We start from the raw sequence: 21,937 nt of genomic DNA on the forward strand, positions 1-21,937 counted from the left end.
GCGGTATTAAGAAGGATCCGGAAAGGAGCGGCCGGAGGTGCGCGGAGGTCGGTCCTGCGGAGAACGGTAATGCAGGTGCGCGCGCGACGGCAATCTTCCGCGATGGCAGGCTTCTTCTCAGACTCGGAGAAACCTCCGGTAGAAGCTCGCGGACGTTTCGCCTTAACCTCGTCGTAGTCGACGAGCGCGACAAACGGGATTACGTTCTCCCTTTCTTCGTCGCACGCGCGCGCGCGCCTCGCAAGCGGTAAATCCGAACGCGCTAAAGGAGAAACGCGGCGACCGCCGCGGTGAGCGCGCGCTGAACGCTCGCATCGATTCGTAGATTTTTCACGCGGCGTCGCCGATAAATTCTCCGGCGGGACACAACGGCCACGAGAGAACGGCGACGGCAGCTCTCGAAATTGACTCTCTCTCGCGCAGCGCACAGCTCGAATCCCGGAGCCTTCGGACGACATTATGGTGCCGCGAACGTTCCGCCTGAGAACGCGATGAATGCGTATCGCGCGTCGCGCCGTTCGGCCAATCCTCAGCCCTTTTTTCACTCTTTCACAGGAGCGACCTGAGCGAATTCCAGATTATTCATCCATCCCGTCCCCGTTCTTCGTTCGCTCTTTCCATAAATGTCGTACAAATACAAATATAGTAGAATGGATCGCTCTCCGCTGCCATTACCGTCGGCACTGTACTTTTGGGGCTTTTTAAAAGTTTCCGTCGTGCATGTGAAAAGCAGCGACGATTACATTTGCCGCTAATGGAGCACACGTCAACAACTGGCGGCCATCATCGGCACATTAGCGCCTGGCCGTGATAACATTTATCCCGCTGCAATTTTTATCCATTATCCGTATTACCGTCCCGAGTCTCTCCTTCGAACTTCATAAACTCTTACCACGTGCGTCGCTTTCTTCCCCCCCCTCCCTCCCTCTCTCCCTCCCTCCCCACTTCCTTCACCCTGTCCCTTCAGCTCTTCCTGCTTTGCGCCTCTCTGGCTTCTACTTCACCTCCCGAGTCACTCCCTCGGTGAATTTAGATTTTCGTCGCCCTCATCCCAATAAAACCGAATAAATTCGAGCCGAGGGTTCAATTTTACCGTGCCTGAAATCAACGGTGCACGCCGAGACGCCGATTATTGCCGCCAACGTGAGCGCGGAAAGAGAAGACTCCATTATTAGCTTTCCCTTCGTTTTCAATTCGTTCTCTGCTCCTTCCTCGTCTCTCCTCCTCTTCCTCCTGCCCCCTCCGTCATTCTTCTCCATCCCTACCTACCATCCCCGCCTTCCACTTATCCTTTCGCCCCGGGTCGCGCTTTTCACAGCGCATCAGTCGATCAGCAGTAGCTGAAAGCTTACTGCCATCGAAGAGCCGCGGCGCTCGGATGACGTATGCTTTAAACTTTTCCGCCATTCAATGGCGGGATTGTCTGTAAAATACGTCCGACGAAGCGGCTGTCCGACTGTGGCATACGTTGAAATTCGCGAGAATGGACGTAATGCGGCGGAACAAATACGTTTCGGCAAATTGTACGCGCAGCGCCATTGGATACCGCGGATGTTTAGAAGTTCTCGGACAAATTTGCGAAAAACACGCGGATATCCGCCGTTTGATGGCTTCGCGATGAAGATTACTACGAAATACACGATATATGTACACGATAAAATTCGTTATGCAAAAACTATTTCGACGTCAACGAAGCGATTATCGCGAACGACGGCGCGGAAATTCTCCCGCCGAATACATAATTCATTATCTAAAAGCATCGTTACATATTTATTATCCGAATATGCCTCATCCTCCGATAAAATCCTCCTCGAGAGACGCCGATGAAAACGACGAAGAAGAGAGTAATTTTCGTGGTCGTTAATTATGCAACCGAAGCAAGCGATTAAAATGGTCGACTAACTAAAATGGTCACTCGTTCCCGATTTCTGTCGACGAAATCCCTCGATATTTCGGCAATAGCAAAAATTAACAACATATAAAGCAGATAAAGTTGAAAAAACAGAAGGGAAAAAAAAAAAAGAAGAGTAATGCGTGTGTGCGTGTGTGAATCGTAAGGTAAAAGCGCGACCACTGGCGTGCGTAGCGCGTAGCGACACACACAGAGAGAGAGAGAGAGAGAGAGAGAGAGAGAGAGAGATTGAATAATAAAGTTATTAAATCTGCAGTATTATAATATCACGCCGACGTTGGAAAGCATAACGCTGCGCAAGTAGCTCCGAGCAAAGTTTGGTTTATGGCTGGCGCAATAAGTGGACCGGAGAATACACACCACCGCCGAAGAGTTACCGCTCGCCGCCGTTTAAAGCGGTAATTCCGCCGAGCCGAGCGTGCGAGCGAAACGGATCGCGCGCCCATGGTCCGCGAGAAATAAAAGGAAAAAAGAGAGACGAAGGAAGAAGAAGAGAGCGGAGAGAGTCCCTCTCGAGTTCGCGCGAAGAACGCGGAACGGGGCGCGGCATCGCGCGCAAAGCAGGCGCGCGCGTCGCGTGTGGTCCGCGTTGCGGACTTCTCTTCCCCCCCCCTCTCTCTCTCTCTCTCTCTCTCTTTCTCGCTCGCTCTTTAGACGCGTTTCTCAAACTCTGTAAAATGCTTCTTTTACGACGCCTATTGTGCTCCGGCCCTCGGCGGTGCCGTCGCCGGCATATTTACCGGCATGCTTACCGCGCTCCGTTACGATGTATCGACTATCGAACGCGCTCCTTTACCGCCGCCGCCATCGTCCTCCTCGTCCTCGTCGTCGACTACCGTATAATAAGTATTACAGCCCGGCATAAAGCACTTTATGTTCGCCCGCGGTCGCGAAAGCCGCGATGACTTACGCGCGCACGGCGCCGAATGGTACCTCCCCCGTCTCCCCCCCCTCCCACTTGCCCCGACGCCGCTCTGATCCCGTGGTTTACTCTACGCTCTCACCGCCGCGGCCGCCGCCGCCGCCGCCGCCGCCGCCGTCGCCGCGCATCGCGCTTCCTGGATGCATTTTCGGCCGTTGCCGGGCCGATTCGGCCGGACGTCGCGTCTCGCGAAAGGATGATTTACTGGCGTGTGGCGGTGGAAAAGGAAGAAAACGAATCGACCTCTGTGTGTGTGTGTGTGTGTGTGAGCGTGTGTGTATATGTGCCGCGAGCGGCGGCGGCAGGAGCATCCTGTCCTTTACAGCTTTACGGGCGTGCGCGCCTTTCGCGCGACCTGCCAGAATGGATTTCGACGAGCGGTATTTTTCACGTTCGCCGCCGGGGCGTTCACCCGCCGCCCCATGGCCGACGCGCGCTCGACAGTGGCGCGTAAAAAAAGTGTCCCCGGCGCCCTGAGAGACGCGAGGATATGTCTGGGAAGTGAGTCGCTTCGCCACGAAGGGGAGGAGAATTGGCAAATCCGCGGGTTACCCGCGGCGGGAGATCTCGTCGGTGTCGGTCTTCCCGAACGATAAGTCCATATCGTTCAGGCAGCGTCTTGTATCTCGAGACGTTTCTCCGATATTTTCGGTAGTTTCCTCGCTACTCTTAATAGGAGAACCTACCAGCGCGATCAACCGGCTACTTTTACAGGTGCGGTCGGAATGCGGCAGGTGTATGCATGAGAAAATTTAAATAAAACGAGGGTCATTTATTTCTCATGCTTTCTCAGCACTCAACGTCTCGGCTAAGAACATGCGGTTACAAGTCTCTTTCTTCATCGAGCGATCTTTAGAAGAAATTATTCGGCAGACTCGCTCTTAGCCCCTTTGATGGTGGTTTAGCGTGGAAGAGCGAGCGTTGGCTGGAGCGAGAGGAGAGAAGGATGACTGTCCTCTGCGAGCGCACGAACTAACAGAGACACGTGTTGTAAAAGTACAGCGAACGTAAAAGTACGTGTTCGTCTCTGAAAGAAATTTCGCGCCCTTAATCGGCCCTTGTCCTAATCTCGATTCTACAGTCTTCTCTGGATTTCCCTCAGTTGCCTCGCGGCTGAATCACACTCGTGCATCGCATCGACCATGTCGTCGATCTTAACGTGTCGAGGAGGCAAAGGCGCCGCGCCTCGTTTTTGCGCCGTGCGGGCGCACGGGGATTTTTTTTTTTTTTTTTTTTTTTTTTGCGAAACGATGGGACCTCAAAGAGAGCGCGCGAGCTACCGCGGGACCACGAGAGTGAGGAACTCGTGGAGGAAGAAAAATGCTGAAGAGGTTCTTGATACGCTCTCACGATCTCGTTAACTGTCATGGTCGTGCCACTTGTGCGGTTTTTACGCGATATCACGTGTCACCTGGAGCGGTGTAATTAAGATCGGAGGATGCCGCGTGAGTACGTGGCTTTTAAGAGCTAAGTCTTCCGCTGAACGAGCCGCTCGGTTTGCGAGCGAGCGCGCAAAGCGAAGCGGAACGGGCGAGGAAGGGTCCGCGCGTATTCGGGAGCTCGCGAGGCAGTAACCGCCGGAAAGTAATCGCGGAAATTCGTAATTAAAATCCCGCTGTATGGCGATCGTACGCAGCATCGTACAATAGGATAATTCACCGCGCGTCGCGAGTCCGTAAACTTTAACCGTCGGGACAATGGCGCGAACCGCGATATATGCAGGTCGCCTCTCGCCGCCCTCCTCCTCTCGCAAAGCGGAGTTCTCGCGCGATCTCGCGAGTTTTTCCGAAAAGAAGCGCGTCACGTGCCTCGTAGTGTGTCCGTCGTGAAATTTCTCCGGGACTTTACAAGAAATACAGGTCAAAGATCAAACTCTCCGGAAGGAGAACAACAGGACGCGTTACAGTGAGCAACGCAATTTTCACGACGGCGGCGGCATCCCGAAAGGACAACTTACGCCGTATTTCGGCGTTTACGTCAAACTCAATTTTTCGATACATGTTTTACCCTTTCTCTCTCTCTCTCTCTTCCTCTCTGCGCCTCCTCTTTTCGGCAGACGCAGAGAAATTTCCTACGCCGGTTACGTCGTTAAAGACGAGAGCGCGCGACGGGACGGACGACGGGAACGAGAGTATTTGGCGAAGCGTTTGACACGGCACCTAAATAACGGGACGATGAGTAATTAAGCATCTCGGTCGTTTCGACGATGTCACATCCTCGAAAAGCGGGCCGCGCGAGTCGAAAGGATTGAGAGAATATGGATGACGAAAAGGAGAAGGAGGAGGAGGAGGAGAAGGAGGAAGAGGAGGAGGAGGAGGAGGAGGAGGCAGAGGAAGAAGGAAGATGACGCTTGAAAGCACACAATTAGCGGGTTAACAGCGCAGCGAACGCCGTGAATGCGAAGGACAGAAATCTCCAAGGATCGCGGACGATGCTAGGAGTTTCTCGGGAAAAGGCGAAGGTGAGATGAGACACGCCTGTGTCAAAGGTCTGGACGTCCCGGGGATTAATAAAACCTACCGATCGTGCGTCTCGCGCTTGTGTTGCACGCTTTGTACGTGGGAGGGAACATTAGCGGCGGCAACGGCCGAGCATTTCACGCGAGTGTCAAAAGTGTCACGCCGGTGTCTGATTAATCGACGCCGCGTCGGCGGAGATGGGCCGCGAAATAAGCGCGCGCGCGCGCGCGCACAAGTTACATAATTTTCAGCGATACGACTTCGAATGAATAGCCGACGCTCTCGCGGCGGACGTCAATGCGCCGCAGTCGTATTTTCGCAAATCACGCATCATAAATAGCAGCGAATTAAATTTAAACAACGGTTTCGACGATGAAGTTGTCATTGAAATTCCCGATGATATACGCGCGCGCTGCCGTCATATTAATTCATTTCGTATTAATTCCGCTCTTAATAAGGGAAGATTCTCTCGTGCAAAACCAAGCGCGATATTCTCGACTGGATGAAATTCCGAGGGCGGGGGCAGGCAAGAGGAGGGGAAATTCATAAAACATATTTTGTTCAAATTAGCGCTGCCCCAAATCCCGTTTCGTCAAATATTTCACGAGACAGACTCCAATTATACCGACCGGAAACTATTCACTCGTTCTCCGTGTTTTAATCTCACGCCGAGAATACCCGAAAAGTACAGCTCTCCCAAGCGGCGGAGCGGTCCGAGTAATTTTCGCGCGAAGGCGAAAAAGGCTCATTTATTAATCACCTCTGCCGGGATCGCGACGCGATCCGTTTTCCCGTCACGCACGACGTACCGGGCGAGAATTCGCCAACGCAGCCGGAACTTAACGGCGAAATCACGGGGGGAGAGAGAGAGAGAGAGAGAGAGAGAGAGAGAGAGCCGTCGCTTCCGCTCGAGCGTATCTCTCTCCTTTCTCTCGGAGCTTCTCTTTTCTCCCCGGGGAAGCGAAGATAAAACATCCGTTTCGCGTAATGACCTAATCAATAGGTACGCTGCCGCAGCTCGTGGTCGTTAGAGGCGGATTACCAGCGAGAGTTTGGCGAAGGTCCGCGCGGCTGAAAGTCCATGGCACGGAGAAGTGCGACGGAAACGGCTGACAAAGCGCTTACTCCGGTATACTGCTCGCTTTCATTCGGTGCGCGCCGCACTAACGCAGGCTAGTGTTCGCGAGTTTCCTGCAGCAACGGGCGACACGCCATTACCGCGCGCGCCTGGCTCTCGCTCTTTTGAAAAGACGTCGTCTTGGAAAATGTCGCGCGCTAGCCAGCCAGCCAGCCGAGCCCCGGAAGGTGGCGGTCGGTTAAGCGAGATTGTAATCGCGAGAATGACGAAGAATTCTGCGCGATTCGAATACGCCCGAATCGATTTATGGTTACGGCGCTTTTAACGAGCGCCGATGTGTTTCATCGCCGACGACGTACGTGGACGTGAGGCGGAGACGTGAGAGATCTCTCCCGGGAATACCGGCTGCGATGGACCTCGACCCTGTTTTTTCAAAGAATTTTCGCCGATACTGCCGCAGGACGCCGTCGGCGATTGATACGTGCCCACTCTCGGACAATGTGGGCGCCCGAGAGAGAGAGAGAGAGAGAGAGAGAGAGGGAGAGAGGGAGGGAGGGAGGGAGGCAAAAAGAAAGAGAACGATAGGAAAAGAGAGAAAAAGAGAGGGAGAGTTGTGAGCGAAATCTGATAGTTAGCAGCGTAGCACAATACGAATAAGAGCAACCCCCTTGGAAAAAAGAAGGGAGGAAAGAGCAACCGGAAAAAAGACCTCGGCTGACGGCTGAAAACCAGCGTGTGGAAGGCGAGGGTGTCGCGCCGTTCGCGAATATCGACGACGACGTCGAGCGCGTTTCCCGCGCGACTCTTTTATTAAACAAACGCACGTCGCGTGTATGTCTCTGCGAGCTGAGGCGGTGCTCGCACGCGTCTAAATCACAGAGTAATTCGTTGATCTCGAAAGACTCCGCGCGCGCGCGCGCGCGAGAGAGGAGGAGAGAGGAGAGAGAGAGAGACGGACGTCGAGCGACGAGCAGGGCGTACATTTAAAGGGCATGGCCAGGTGTCCCTCGTTAATCCTATTGTCCTACAAAGCGAAAGCTCGCGCCAGCCTTGCTCCGTCGTGCGTCTTCGTCCTTTTTTCCGCCTCTCTCTCTCTCTCTCTCTCTCTCTCTCTCTCTCTCTCTCTCTCTCTCCCCCTCTCCCCCCCCTCCAGTCGCCTCTCGTTTTCCCACACACCACACACACACACACACACATACACACACACATACACACGCATTTTCTCTTTTTCTCGTTCGCTCGCACGTCCTCTCCGAGCCGAACGCTCGCGGTGTCTTGCCTCGACGGACACGCGGACGAAGATTTATGCCGGCTGTGATTTCGCGACTCGTGGTCCCCTCGCGCGCGTTCCGTCGGCGGACACGAACGTCGAGCGAGCGACCGACCCAACGTTCCCCTGGCGGCTATCAAGGGGCCCCGAAGAGTGACGGGCAGGTAGCGCGGGACTGCGTGAGCGCGTGTGTGCGATAATGTGCCACCTACCCCGCTGTGTGTTTCGTCGGGATATCCGTTCGGTGATAAATGGCGGCTGACTCTCGGCTCTCGCCGATGCGAGAACGATCGGCCGCGTCGCGGTCGACTTTTACCCTCGCGCCGCGGCTCCTAGAACGAATGTCGAGCGAATTGCGAAGGGCGAAAACGCCCTTGGCTGGGCGCGATTTCGTCGCCGAGGATCGGCTGATAAACTCGCTGCTTTTCCGTCTCAACACAGCGACGATTGCGCGCGCGCGAATAGCGGAAAGATCGGAAATGAAATTTCACGCCTCATTTTCCGATCGCGCCGCTACGGCGCGAAATGTGAGATCAGCGGCCTCGGCGGGTGAGAAACTATCACGAAGGAGTGGACTTTGAATTCCTCGCGGGACGAGCTTTTGACTTTGAAATATCTCCTGCAGGGCGCGCGCGTGGAAAATGTGAAGCGTCGCGAGGCGCCACCGAAAGAAAGGAGCTCGGAAAGAATGCGGCGCTCGCGTAGATAACGCGACGGTAGTAGCATGCGACCTCGTAACCGGTGTTGAGAAAGTTTCACCCTCTCCCCCTGCCTCTCCGCTCGCCGAGGTGTAATGTCCCTCGGCGCTGAAAGTGGCCGGATGAGCACTGTCGATTCGCAAAGGAGGCTCCGTTATAGTCCGATAAAATGAAAATGTTTTGTCCTTCGAGGCGGCCAAGGAGCCACCGTTCCTCGTAAAAATCCTCGACGCTATTCGAGGAATTGACGCGTTGTTATCTCTCGTCTCTCTCGAGGCGGGGATTTCTCGAGGTAAAGTCGCAAAGTCTCAGGGTTGAATCCCCCTGTCGAATAATTAACTCCAGACGAGCGTTCGCTCAAGAGAGAAGCTCTACGCGACTCCGCAATGGGGAATATGGCGCGCACACAGCCAGTTTTTGCAATATCTGTAATCTCTCTCTCTCCCCCTCTCGATGCAACGTTCGTTTCACACACGTCTGCTATTCTTTCGATTTCTCGGATTCGAGATGAGCGAAGATTCACGATGATCGAGCGACTCGGAATTGATGTACAAAGAGAAGGCTCGCGTTCGCAGCGGGGAAAATTGCCTGGCAGCTGTGGTAAAATTCGTGAATCCGATTGGCGTCTGCTCTTGAATTCGGCTGCGAACCAGACTGAGGAATTTTACAACAGCGAAGCGACTGCTGAATCCACAACCGATGTTTCACTCAACTTCACTTAGAGTGGATTCCGAGTCGATACGCTAGTAAACGCTTCGATCGACCGGAATGAATTTGTTTATCCGTGAAACACATCCCGAGTAGGAAAATTAATAGGGCTCTGGTAAGGGCCTGATTATTCTTCTCTAATATTAATCGGGCCCTAGTAGGGATAGAAAGACAAGGACCCTACAAGATATGTAACAAATGGTTTTAAAGGTGTCCTTATAAAGCAATAATATCAACAGGGTCTTATAAGGAAATATTTTTATTATTGCTTGAGTAAAAATATTCGTTCCAATATATATATATTCATTCCAAGAAATTCCGACTGGAATTTTTTTATTTCTTTATAACCTAGTTAGTATACAACAAGAATGTTTTATTTTAAAAATATAGCATACTTTATATATACGATAAAATGTAGCATTCGTTACACATAAAAATCCTGCTACTGTTTTCATTAAAGTTTGCTGCATTTCAAAACGAAGGTAATATTAGAAAGATCCTTGGAAGAGACTAATAAATATGGCAACTAACAAAACTAATAAAATTTGTTTCTAATTGCGGTATGATTAAAAAATCTTTAAAGGAACCAGATAGAGCGTACCTACTAAAACAATATTAAACTATGACAATTTTATTACACGCTTCAGATCTTATTAATTTTTTATAACAAAACTTGATTTTATATATCTAAGGCATCCCTGATAAATCCTTCTAAGGCCCACATCAGTTTTCCTTGTCAAAGAGTTATTTCGTAAAATCTAAGGCGTTCCTAAAAGATCCTTCTAAGGCACTCATCAGTTTTCCTTGTCAAAGCCTTATTTCGTAAAATCTAAGGTATCCCTAAAGTATCCATCTCGGGTCCATTGATGTGGTAATAATGAGACATCCCTTAGGGCATCCTACTTTCAGCCTTATCAGGGCCTTAATACTTCATGAGGATGCAAGGCCCTAACAATTTTTTGCTCGGGCCGCGAGACTCGCTCTTGAATTTCGACTGAAAATAATCACTAAATGGCACCAACCAGATAATTCCCTCCGAACGAGCGAAAGATCACTCGAATTCGATTGTCGTTCCGCTTCTCGAATGAAATTTTACTCCGGCAAACTGGTGGAGCGCGCGCGCGCGCGCGCGAAAGAGTTTATCAACTCCGGTAAAATTCTCACCGGACGCGTCCGGAAGATTTATATTCGACATCATAAGGTGCTTGAGCATCACGCGCGATAAATTCCCCCGTATCTGATGAATACAGAAATCTATAATCGACATTTCTTTGGGACGCTAAATTTACGACGCGCCGTGAAAAAGCGCGGTATCCTGCGATATCGCCCGGAAGAATGTCGTTCGACGACGCATCATCCCGGACACGGAAGAGAAAAGAGACCGAGACAGGGAAAGAGAGAAAGAGAGAGAGAGAGAGAGAGAGAGAAAGAAAGAGAGAGAGAGAGAGAGAGAGAGAGAGAGAGAGAGAGAGAGAGAGAGAGAGAGGGAGAGAATTACGCCCCCGCCGCGAAATCACGCTCCCGAGAGCCATTTACGCCTTATCGGCCGGTCGTTTCGCCAACGTCTTAATCTGGACGAGAAATTTTATTACCGTCCCCAGCCTCTCGCTGCCTCCTCCTCCTAATCCACTTACGCGACACGCCGTCTGTCGCGCGTGCGGGCAAACTCGCGGAGCCTGTATAGGCGCAATTAAGCCACCGCTTCGTACGTGTAAGCCGCCCGCGGTTACTTAGCATTCGAATAGTCGCGCCCCGCGTCTCTCGCAAAGATGGCGCGAATGCACGCGACATTCTGATAAACCTAATTTGCGGCGGGCGGGCAAAGTTTATCCGTTAGCGCGCGCACTCCCTCGCACGAGTGAACGAGCGAGCGAGAACGAGAGCGAGAAATGTGGGTGAGGGGAAAAGAGAGGGGTGGAGGGTGGGGGCAGCAAGGAAGAGAGAGAGAGAGAGAGAGAGAGAGAGAGAGAGAGAGAGAGAGAGAGAGAGAGAGAAGGAGCAGCACTCCGGCATCTCCGTTGAATAAACAGCTTCGAGGATATTACGCTCTCGAGCGTGGGCGGTTATCGACTTGTAATTAGCGATTTCTGTAAACGCGTGATCGGAGATTAATCGCGGCCCTCGCCTAGCTGAACTTCAGCGCCGTTGCGCTGTTCGTTAACGCTTTTCATCGCGGACGTATTACCGGCCGGTACGGGAGCGATCGCGTTGCGTGAACTCCGCGCCGCGGCGATAAAGGCAATAAAGGTCAAGTTGGCGCCGAGCCGCGAGGGGAAGCGCGGGGGTTAAAAAGTTACAGGTCGTTATTTCTGAACAGAAACAGTTCCTCCGCGCGTCGATCGGCCGGTCCCGCACGAGAAATCACTCGTGCGCTTAACTTCGTTAAGTTCGCGCAGCGAGATAGAACTTAACGAACGAACGACGACGACGAAATCCTCTTCTTTTTCTCGCATCCCTCTCGGCCCCTCTTCTTCTTGGACGAGAATGGACCACAACAGCTCCGCGCATCGAGTCGAATATTCCCGCGCGGCCGTTGTTCGCCGGAAAACAATGCCGAGTTCCATTTATCGGAATAATCGGGTTTAATGGGTCCGCCGCGGAAGGAACGTCGTCGCGTGGGAGAAGCAGGGAGTTAACAGTCGCAGTGCAATCTGTTTCGTTTTTCTCCGCGTTCCTCCGTCTCCGTCTCTCTTCTTTATCTCTTCGCAACAGCCAGTCGCGCCGCGCCACGCAAAATTACAAACTTGTCCCCGGGTGTGCATCTGCTCGCGCGCGATGAGCGCCGGTGTAAACAAAAGACGAAAGACTCGGGCCGACAGGAGCGCGCGCGTCGCGAGCAGCGGCGAAATTCGAATTTCCAGGTTTATAGGCGGCCGTTCCGGGCAGGTGGTCCATAACGCGCAGTGGAGTTTGAGAGAAATTAGTCAGGAAGACGGGCCATTAAACGGAAAATTATGCGCGCGGCGCGCGCGCGTCATCAAGCGTTTAAGTGCGGCGTTTCGGACGATCATGGCGACGCAAAGCCGCGATGTAACATCCGCTCGAGCGAGCGACTTGGCCGGCGTTAATAAAACCTCCCGCCCCCCGGCGGCGGGAGCGGGGTCGTTGTCATTGTCGTACCGGGAGAGCGCAAGTTTCGTCGCAAAATATCACTCGTCGCGACGCATCACTCGAGTGTCAAGCGCGCGCCGAAAGAGGACATTTACTTCGTAAATTTCGCCCGCGTTATCGCGCACATGTGCATCTCGCCCGCAAAGCCGGCGTTATTTGTCTCCGAGTGACCGTCGGCCTCGCAATGACACCTCGCGCCGCTCGGCTTTCCTCGTTAAGGGGAATATAAAGATACCGCGCGACGCGACTCGTTTCTCGCCTCGAATATCGCGCGATAGCCGGGAGGAGGATCGATCCCGCCGCGGAGCTTTCTGAACGCGCGAACAAACAACGCGGCCGGAAGAAAGAATCGCCTTTCCGGTCGCGCTGAAAAATGGCGGACACTCGTAAACTGGCCAGGCTTGAGACACAGTGCGAAAGAGAAAGAGAGAGGGAGAGAGAGAGAGAGAGAGAGAGAGAGAAATCACAGCGATAACGAGGTAACGACTGGCGACGGCGAGAGCGGACCGCGGCGCTTGCGCGGATGTTGAACGACGCTTGCGCGATCCGTTGCCGTTAAGTGATCGATAATAACGAGGGAGTTTTAATAAAGTCCTCAATTAGTACCGAACGCCGTGCCGAATGGCGTGGCGCCGCTTTCGCGCCATTAATGCGCCGAAGCCTCAATTACCACGCGCGCGCGTCCGCGAGCTCGCCCGCTCGTTCCCGTCATAAATCGCCGCGCGCAGCTGTGGCACGTGTGTGCCACGGTAATCGAGTAATTAACATTCCGAGTCTCGTTTAATTTGTATGTCATGGCCCGAGGAGAAGCCTGTGCCGCGCACGGGCGCCGGGCCCTCGAGTGCAAAGTCCCTCTTGGCCCCCCTCCGCCCCTTTCACTCCGTCGTCGTCGTCGTCCTCCTCCTCCTCCTCCTCCTCCTCCTCCTTCCATCCTCCTCCGCGCCGTCCCCGTGACATGCAACTTCGACAAAGTACACACAAGTGTACGAGAAGACGGTGGCGGCTGAACGGAACTTTAATTAAAATACAAAGTAATTGCGCGGCGCACCGCAAACACGTTAGGCTCCCGCTGAAATATCGCGCAATTTTTCTGCCGTGTTCGCGCGCAAAACTCGGCGGAGGGATCTTTTTAACTGTCCGAGAATTCTCGACGATCGAGGCTGCAATTAGCGAATCGCTACGAGAGAGAGAGAGAGAGAGAGAGAGAGAGAGAGCGAGCGCAACGGCATCGGACGTCTACGTCTACGACGGGCGACTGCGGCTAGAGTAATTGCGTCGTCATTTTACACGTGATGCGAGTGGACAAGCGAACTTTCGTTTCTCTTGGCTCGAGGAGCTCGACGGGGTTCGGATATTTCACGTCTGAACGATTACATCGCGGATACTCTCCTGGGATATATCGGAGGGATAAAAATATCCGCAGCACACGCTGCGAAGAAAATCACCGCTCTCGCTCCGTCCCGCATAGAAATTTCTCTCAGGATTCTCCCTCGGTACAGCCTAGATTCCGATTAGAATTCCCAAATTCGTCCCGAAATTGCCCAGGCGATTCACGACGCCTGCTGGGAATAATCTTATCCTTCTTGTCCGAACGACGTGGCTCTTCTCCTGCGACTCGAGTCGACGGAAATATTGCGGGAGTGCTCTCGCTCGTGTTTTCCATTTAGTCGATAATATTCGGACATTTACGGTACACGGCCATAGGCGATCTCACTGCAACTCTTGCGTCGAACGAATAAATTAACGGAAATGATATTTTCATGTAAAATATCCAGACAGAGAATAAATGTCGGCGGAACTTTGAGTTTCCCAATTAGAGTCGCGCGTGTATTTGGAACACGCGTAATAGCTCCAGCTTGAATCTACGCGCAGACTTCGGGAAACCGGGCCAGATGCTAATTTAGGTCCCAAGAAAGTTTCGCGAGTGGCCGATCAATCAACGCTTCCGCGCGCGCGCGATTGATGTCCCGTTACTTTGCTGACATTTGCCAACGCGCTGACACGAGAGACTAACCACTCGCGACGACGCGCGGACGGCGAAAGAATTAGCCGCGACTCCGAGTGTCGTGACAATATCGCGCGTGAATATTTTTTTTAAATTATACGTGTTCCACTGCCGGCGCGCGCGGCCCGGCCGGCGATACAATACGCGCGATACAAAGACATGATAAGACGTGATTTTGCAACGTGACAACGCGCCGTCTCATACCTCAGCAAAACCAGTCAAAGAAGTGTTGAAATCACTTGGATGGGAAGTTTGATCGCACCCGCCGTACTCTCCAGACCTGGCTCCATCCGACTACCACCTTTTCGCATCGATGGGGCTCACGCGCTTGCAGAGCAGTACTTCGCCGATTTCGAAGAAGTTAAAAAATGGCTCGATGAATGGTTTAGCTCAGAGGAGAAACAGTTCTTTTGGAATGGCATCCGTAAATTGCCTGAGAGATGGGCAAAATGTATAGAATCAAATGGCCAATACTTTGAATAAATATATTTTAACTATCCATTGTAAATAACATGTGTTTCCTTCAGCGAAGAAACCGGAAAGGAATTACCGACACACCTGGTACACATCCGCGGACGGATGTTTATCAACGCCACGGGCCGCTACGCGGCGAGAAAAAACGCGTGTAACGTTAACAAGCCGTTAATTAACGCGAATCTGATGTAATATCCTTTGAAATATCGCGCACATCCGTTCACGCGCGCGCACGCGCGCAAGACACGCGTGCGGCCGGCGGCGATTTTAATTAAAACGCGAAATAATTAGCACGGCGAAACGAGAAAATTGCATAAATGATGGGTCGGCTCGCGCGGGCCGGAGGACTTTGCGCGGCGGCCTTATCTCCGATGCAATATGTGCATGTCGGACTCGCCGAGTCGACGAGACCGAATTAGCAAGGACGAGCGAGCGAAAGAGAGAAAAAGTGGGAGGGAGGAGAGAGAGCAGGGGGAAGGGGAACAAAGTGCTCTCGCTTTACGCGCGTTAACGCGCGAGTCCCTAATTAATATAATAACACGCTATGGGCAATGTCGTTAGAAAATTAGCCAGAAGCAATTTATCGTGATATTAGAGCCTCCACACTTCCTGCTGCTCCTCGCCGCCTCCTCGTAAGCTGTGCTCCCTGCGGAGGTGCCAATGAAGTTCGATTAACCGGGGTATTACACGCGGAATTGCACGGCCGCGGCCGGTGCAACTCGCGATATTATCGTACGGCTCGGCGAATTAGTGCCGGGCCACGTGTATTCCGGCTGCAGCCGGAGAGAAGCCGAGAGGTTTCTCGATACCGTTCAAATCTCGCTACAGCTCGGCGCGCGGAAGGACTAATACGCTGGCAATCGATAAGCTGGCCGTTAACAATAAGAGCGCTCGGTAGACGGGGCTGCGTCTCTCTTTCCCCTCAGATATAAATTACAGCCGAAAAAGATTATATTTGTATGATATTCTATTTGTAAAGTGATTTTTCCTATAGTCTCGTATTCTAAGCGAAGCCTTGCACAGGAAAGGGATTCCTCTTTCGGTAAAGCGATTGAAGCGAAGCATTCGTCGAAAATTTATTAGATATTATTCTGTTTCCCTCTTGTTTCAAGAGGATTTCCTCTTGCATCAATTAATTCTCCGCCTGTATGAAGAGAAATATGTTGATTCGCATATTGTCGGCTTCTTTTGTTCGGTCATGCTCTACCTCCAGACACGAACGACGAAATAATGCTGATGGGTCAGAATATTTGGAACGCTTTTTTGAAAAAGTATGTGTGTTGCTGTAACATATGACAAAGATAATTTGCCCATATTTCGTTAAATACAGTTTATAAGCTATTGCAAGAAGTTGAATAATATATTCTTTCTTTCGATAATGTTTCATACAATTATTTTATGGTGAATATCTTTGTATCTGTGAAATTCATAACAAAACTGATTGGAAATTTATTTGTTACGATGATCTTATTTCATTCGTGCCTACTTATTACAGTAAAACTGGAGCCAGAAGTACTATATATATATATATATAATTTTTCGCTATATATTATAACAATTTTTTCAAATTAATCAGTATAACCAGTAAGAATAAAGTACAGTAAGAATAAATAACAATCCTCTTAAAAAAAGATTAAATAATCTGCGTGTAAGAGGAAATTTATATTAAAATCAACAAGATTTGCATTATACATACAACATATAATCCCCCTGACTTTAAAAATATGTTTATAATATTTTCCTCTTAATCTTAGAGGAATCCTCTTGAGGCCATACATAAGAATAAAGTCCTCTAAAATTTACACGATTCCGCTTGTTCTGAAATTACTTTTTTAGATGTACGCGAGGCAACGCGACTTCGTCGGGGCTGCAATTTGCCTTTCTGAGCCTTTTGCGTTTCTAAGACGCGCGCGCGGTTCCGCCGGTCGTTCAGCGTTCGACGGAACGACGAGTGCCGTAACGAAGGGATTTGGTGCAATCCGTTGATGCAAATTATCGAAACGACATCACTCCCTCTCCCGTCGTCGTCGTCCCGTTCTCTTCAACGTCCATTCTCATACCGTTCTTGTACCTTTCTTGTACCGCGGCCGGGATAAGTGGCCGCGAGGGGAAGGGGGTGCTCTCTCGGCGCAAAGCCTCCGAAATAATTAACCGCGTGTATTATGCAACGCCTCGCGGTGTATCGCATCCGCATATCGTCAGCTGCACATCGCCGCAACGTCGGCGCGTCTTATCTCGCCCGCTTGCGCGACCCGGAATCCTGTCGGGTCGCGCGCGCGGTCGCCGCCATCGTCGTCTCCGTGGTGGACGAAATATCGTTCGCGAAAGGAATGTCGTTCCTTGTCGCGCGCGATCTCGCAAAAACGGTGGGCGGGAGAGGGTAACCGAAAGAATGTCTTCCCTGTTCGTTACGAGGCGCGGGGAGGGAGACTTTTGCGCGGGCACGCGAATATACGCGCGGACAGCCGCGCGAGAGAGAGAGAGAGAGGGGCTCAATAATTTCTGTCGCTCGCGAAACTCGCTCGCCGGAGTAAGAAACGACGCGGAAGTGGAATTTTTAATTTCGCCCTCCGCCTGCTCTTTTTTTCTCTCCCTCCCGGGTCTCGCGGACGAGGGTAATAATTAAGTGACCACGTAACGCGGCCGCGGCCGCGACCGCGGCGCGACGTAGCCGGCGCACCAGCGCCGAGGGATTTCATCTTCCGCAACCGCGTGCCCCGAAATCCCACATCCGATTACTTATTCCTCGGCATGTTCCACATACTTGCCTCGGCCAGATATTAAAGAATCAAGCTATTATAGACGAGCGTTCCCAGCGTGCGCGATTCGCGACCGGTTCTCGCGTTCTCTCACTTCCTACCTTCTTTTCTCTCCCTCCTCCTCCCTCCCTCCCTCTCTCTCTCTCACGTTCTCGCATTTGCCGCTTCTTTCACCCGCGCGAGTCCTTTGCTCGATAGCGCGGAAATAATTGACTGTGTGCATTATGCGCGCGCCGTGCACCGATATCTGCATATCGGCGTGCAGTGTGCGGTGTCTTATCTCTTCCTCGTGTCCTAGAATCCTTAATGCATCCTCCCTGCATGCAATTCCCTTTACACACCAGTATCCAGGCTCTTAGCAGTGTCTATGAAAGAAGTGTGTGACGAGAGCCGTGTTCATCGAGATAAATAAAGTGCGCCGGCCGGGGGGTGGTTGGTTGCTCGCGGCGCGGTTGTCTCCGCGATGACGTCAAACTTTCATTGTCGCGTCTGACAATTTTTCTACCGGGACGTAAAGTTGCGTACTCGCGTATACTCTCTGGATACATGCAAGCGAATATGAGAGACAGGGGGGAGGGGGAGAGGGAGAGAGGGAAATTTATCAGCGGAAATCGGCGAAGGGAGCACTGCCCGTGGAAGTAACGCGACATGCAATTTCAAAGGCGTATGCGTCACACTTTTAATAATAATACTGATAATAATAATAATAATAATAATAATATAATAATAATTATAATAAATTAGCGCATCGTCGAGCGAAATCGTCGCATTATGGGACGGTGCTGTCGAATTCGGTGCTATTAATTTTACTAAAAGATGGCATTAATTAATATTCCTAAAAGATTTAATAATATCTCAAAACATGACATTGTCAATATTACAAAAAAAAAAAAAAAAAAAAGTAAAGTAAAATCCAACCAGTCAGGGCTGTATCCGTCGTAAATAACTCGCATGACCGGCTCCCGTGGCCGGGAGTGGCCCGATATCGAAAACGGACGGAGTTTCTCCTTTATACGGCAGCACCTCGAGAGCGACCGTATGCGCAAATAAAAGAAACCGGCCGATCGCGGCGTTATCAAAAGTTGACAATCGTCTATACTTTATTACGTTTTTATTTGTAACGGTAAACGTGCCCCCTCCCTCCGCCCTCTCAGAAGAGGAGAGCGTCGGTACTTTCCGAGAGCTTCTAACCCGCTTTAACTTCCCGGCAATATCTGCTTATACGATCGCGCGTACGCTGTGTTGGTATATCGTTGGAGTTTTCTCACGGACGAATAGCTCTCTCAGGAACGGTTAGAAAGGATATTGTTGCCGCGGGCGAAAGTCGACGGGGGGTATCCTGATACTTTTCTCTCTCTCTCTCTCTCTCTCTCTCTCTTTCTCTCGCTCTCTCTCTCTCTCTCTTCCACTCTCCTCCTTCGCACGTTCCGTCTTCGATTGACTTTCTCGGCAAACATAGCTGCGACTTTGCACGCTTTAATGTATTTGCACGCCTTAATGAAGCTCGCGCGGTCGCGCGTTATCCGCCGCCGATGTTCGCGCGCATCGCCTCATCGTCATCGGAGAAGACGTCATCGCTGTCGTGCGGGAGGTGCCCGTGGGCCGTGACGAACGGGCGGAATAATGCCGGACAACCATTGCCGCCCGAGACGTTTCTGGTGGTGTATTTTCTCCGCTCTGGGGAGCATTACCGCGCCTCCCTCCAACGCTCCCGCCAACGATGCACGTTTGCGTATATTACGCGAGTGAATGAAAAAGCGCGCGCGTCGTACGCGCGTGAACTGCACACAACGCCTCGGACGAGAGGTACTCCGAAGTCGTCGCACCGAGACGTTAGCGGAAATTGCGAACGTTACGGCGCGATCACACGCGAGTCTGGCTTTACGATCGCGTCGTAACCGCGCGCCAGCAATCGGTCCGCGACGCGATTCCGGCCCTCCGGGCTCTTCAAGATCCGCTCGAAGGTCCGGCCGATATTACCGCGGCGGTATTGGATCTGCGGGACGGATTCGTCGGGATTATCCGACGTGCAAGTGAACAGTTGAAAGCCAATGTTAATATTATTGCCGAGCTCGTTAATTTTTCGGATTGAGTGGCAACAAACCCCCCCCCCCCCGCCCCTCCTACCCCCCTCCTCTCTTTCTCTCTGCTTTCTGTGTGTTTTATCTTGGCGCGCCGGACGTTGCACCAAATATTCCCCGTTACAACATTATTTCCCCGCCTCGCGTGCGCGATGCAGCGCGCAAGCACACACAAGCGGATTATATCCGCGCGATTATTATTTTCATTATATTTTTGAGCGGAGCGCGGTGTTAACCGGCGCACAATGGACAAAACGAATTTACGGAAGACCGGTAATCCGAATACAATGGAGCGCCAATGAGATACGCGCGCGCCGCTTGTAAGTACCTGCCCCCCCCTCCCCCCTCCGCCGCCGCGGGAGATGCGTTTTCCATCGTTTTCACGCGCGCACCGCGAGCCTGCCCGATAAAAATTGCAATCACCGGCCACAATGGGCGAATAAATTCAACGGACGCGGCGGGCTCGAATGAAAATCAATTGTAAACGCACAGCGCAGCGGCGGCGGCGAGTAAGCGAAGGACGAGGACGAGGACGAGAGTAATTTCGCAGGGCGCAACGTTCATCCGCGCGACGGATCATCCGCATTCGCTTTCATCCCTCGCACGTGGTGTTCGTTCGCCTTTCGTCGGCCGACACATCCGCGCGCGAAACATAAGCACAGCGGACATAAGCACAGGCTCTCTCGGCCGCTCGGCCGCGGTAATGAGCAAGGGTAATTACCGGCGCTTGTGTGTACCGGCCGGTAATTGTGTGTGTGTCGCGAGTGCAGGGATCGTCGAGAGTCATCGTCATCGGGGTTCCGTCAGCGAGGAGACGTCGCTCGCTTTCTTTTTCTCTCTCTCTCTCTCTCTCTCTCTCTCTCTCTATCTCTCACAATCGGACAAGTAATGTGGCCGGCACTCGCGTTTAGCGGGCGTATTTACGGTATTTACGGTGCCGTTGCATATGGCGAGAGCCGCCAATGCCACTGCGGCGGCGGTAGCTCCCCCCCTCCCCTCTCTCTTTCTCGCTCACTCGCTCGGCATTAACCTAATTTCCCGGCGCTTTTAATCGGCCGGTTAGAGCCTCCGGCGAATTCAATTTGGATTTCGACTTGTCACTCGACGGGCTCCAGCGCGATGCGACGCGACGGCGCGATTATCGGATTATTTGACGTTTTCCATTACGCGCGCGGCCAGTTACGTGTTTTTAACGCTTATCGTCCCGCTGTCTTCGAACGTCGTCAATTCCGCCCGCGACGGCGCTCCCGTTATCAGTCGTACCTGCCCCCCCCCCCCCCCGCCTCCCTGTGCCGGGGCCCAAGGCAGGGCAGCAACGATCGCTCTAACGAGCGCGTCGCTGCGCTCTTGGGGAATAATTGAATTGACTTTCGACCTGATCGAGCGATAAGCGTCTCGGAGACCCGCTTATTTTAGAGACGTTTCTATATAGTAATTTTCTAATAACGATTTCTCTCTCTCGTATTGACTGGCGATCGAGCTGAAAGGGAAGCGCGGTTCGATCGTCGATGCCTTCGCCGACGGTAAACCGGTGCAATCTTCTGCGATGGAAGTTACGAGCGTTGCTGGAACGCTGACGTAGGATCATGAGAGACTACGCGCTCTCGATAAGTGATTCGCCTCCGTCGAATGCAGCGAAAACAAGTTCGATTCGGAGGATGAAACCGACTAACGTTGCAGTCGACTGCCGTGCTGCCCCCCCCGGCGCTGTGATGATTTACGTGTAAAATGTAACTGACTGCGTGCGCGTACGAAATGAAATACACAGTCGATGAAAAGAGCCGATGATAAACGAGTCCACGGACGAGTGTGCGTCGCGAATTGCATTTATCCATCGCGCATTTAGCGACTCGAGAGGTCGAGGGTTAAGATTTGGAGTAATCGGGGGAAATAACCGCGAGGCGGTTGACGTCCTGACGAGAACGCGAAACATCAGTAGAGAGAAAGTCGCGCGTCTCAAGCGGACCGACGAAGTGACTATCGAAAAATCGTTCTCTCAATCCTGACCCGGTGGACAGCAAATTTTTCGCACCGCTTCTCTCTCTCTCTCGCTCTCGCTCTTTCGCTCTCTCGCTGTCTCTTTCTTGCTCCGATAATCTCCGCGAGCAGGCGGCTCAGCGACGCGAACGCGCGGTGACTCTTTTAGTAGAAGCGAGTCTCGCGCCGGTGAGACATACGCGCGATGACGACGTCGTCCTAATAAAGTCCGTAGCGTGAAGATTTAAACGTCGATCGGCGTGCACTTGAGCGTTCAAACAGTCGCCGTCGCGCGCGATATTATCGCTCGGCTGCACTTATGCAAGGAACTCGCCGCGCCGCGCCGCGCCGCGCCGCGCGCGCGCGTTGTCGGAGTGCACTTTCTGACGTTACGAAATACGAGAGGCGTCGTCTTCCGGCGCTCGGAAATAAAATGCACGCGCCGGATTGGTAAGACGGCCCGTTGAAAGTGCACGACTGTGC

General features: G+C 52.2%; 1 protein-coding gene across 3 annotated transcripts in view; it reads right to left on the bottom strand.

The window, feature by feature from the left end:
• Positions 1-21,937, bottom strand: part of cmpy (crimpy) — a 343,488-nt gene that overhangs the window by 55,750 nt on the left and 265,801 nt on the right. The window lies entirely within an intron of this gene.

This window comes from Harpegnathos saltator, unplaced genomic scaffold, assembly GCF_003227715.2.
Source record: "Harpegnathos saltator strain DR-91 unplaced genomic scaffold, Hsal_v8.6 scaffold121, whole genome shotgun sequence".
NCBI lineage: Eukaryota > Metazoa > Arthropoda > Insecta > Hymenoptera > Formicidae > Harpegnathos > Harpegnathos saltator.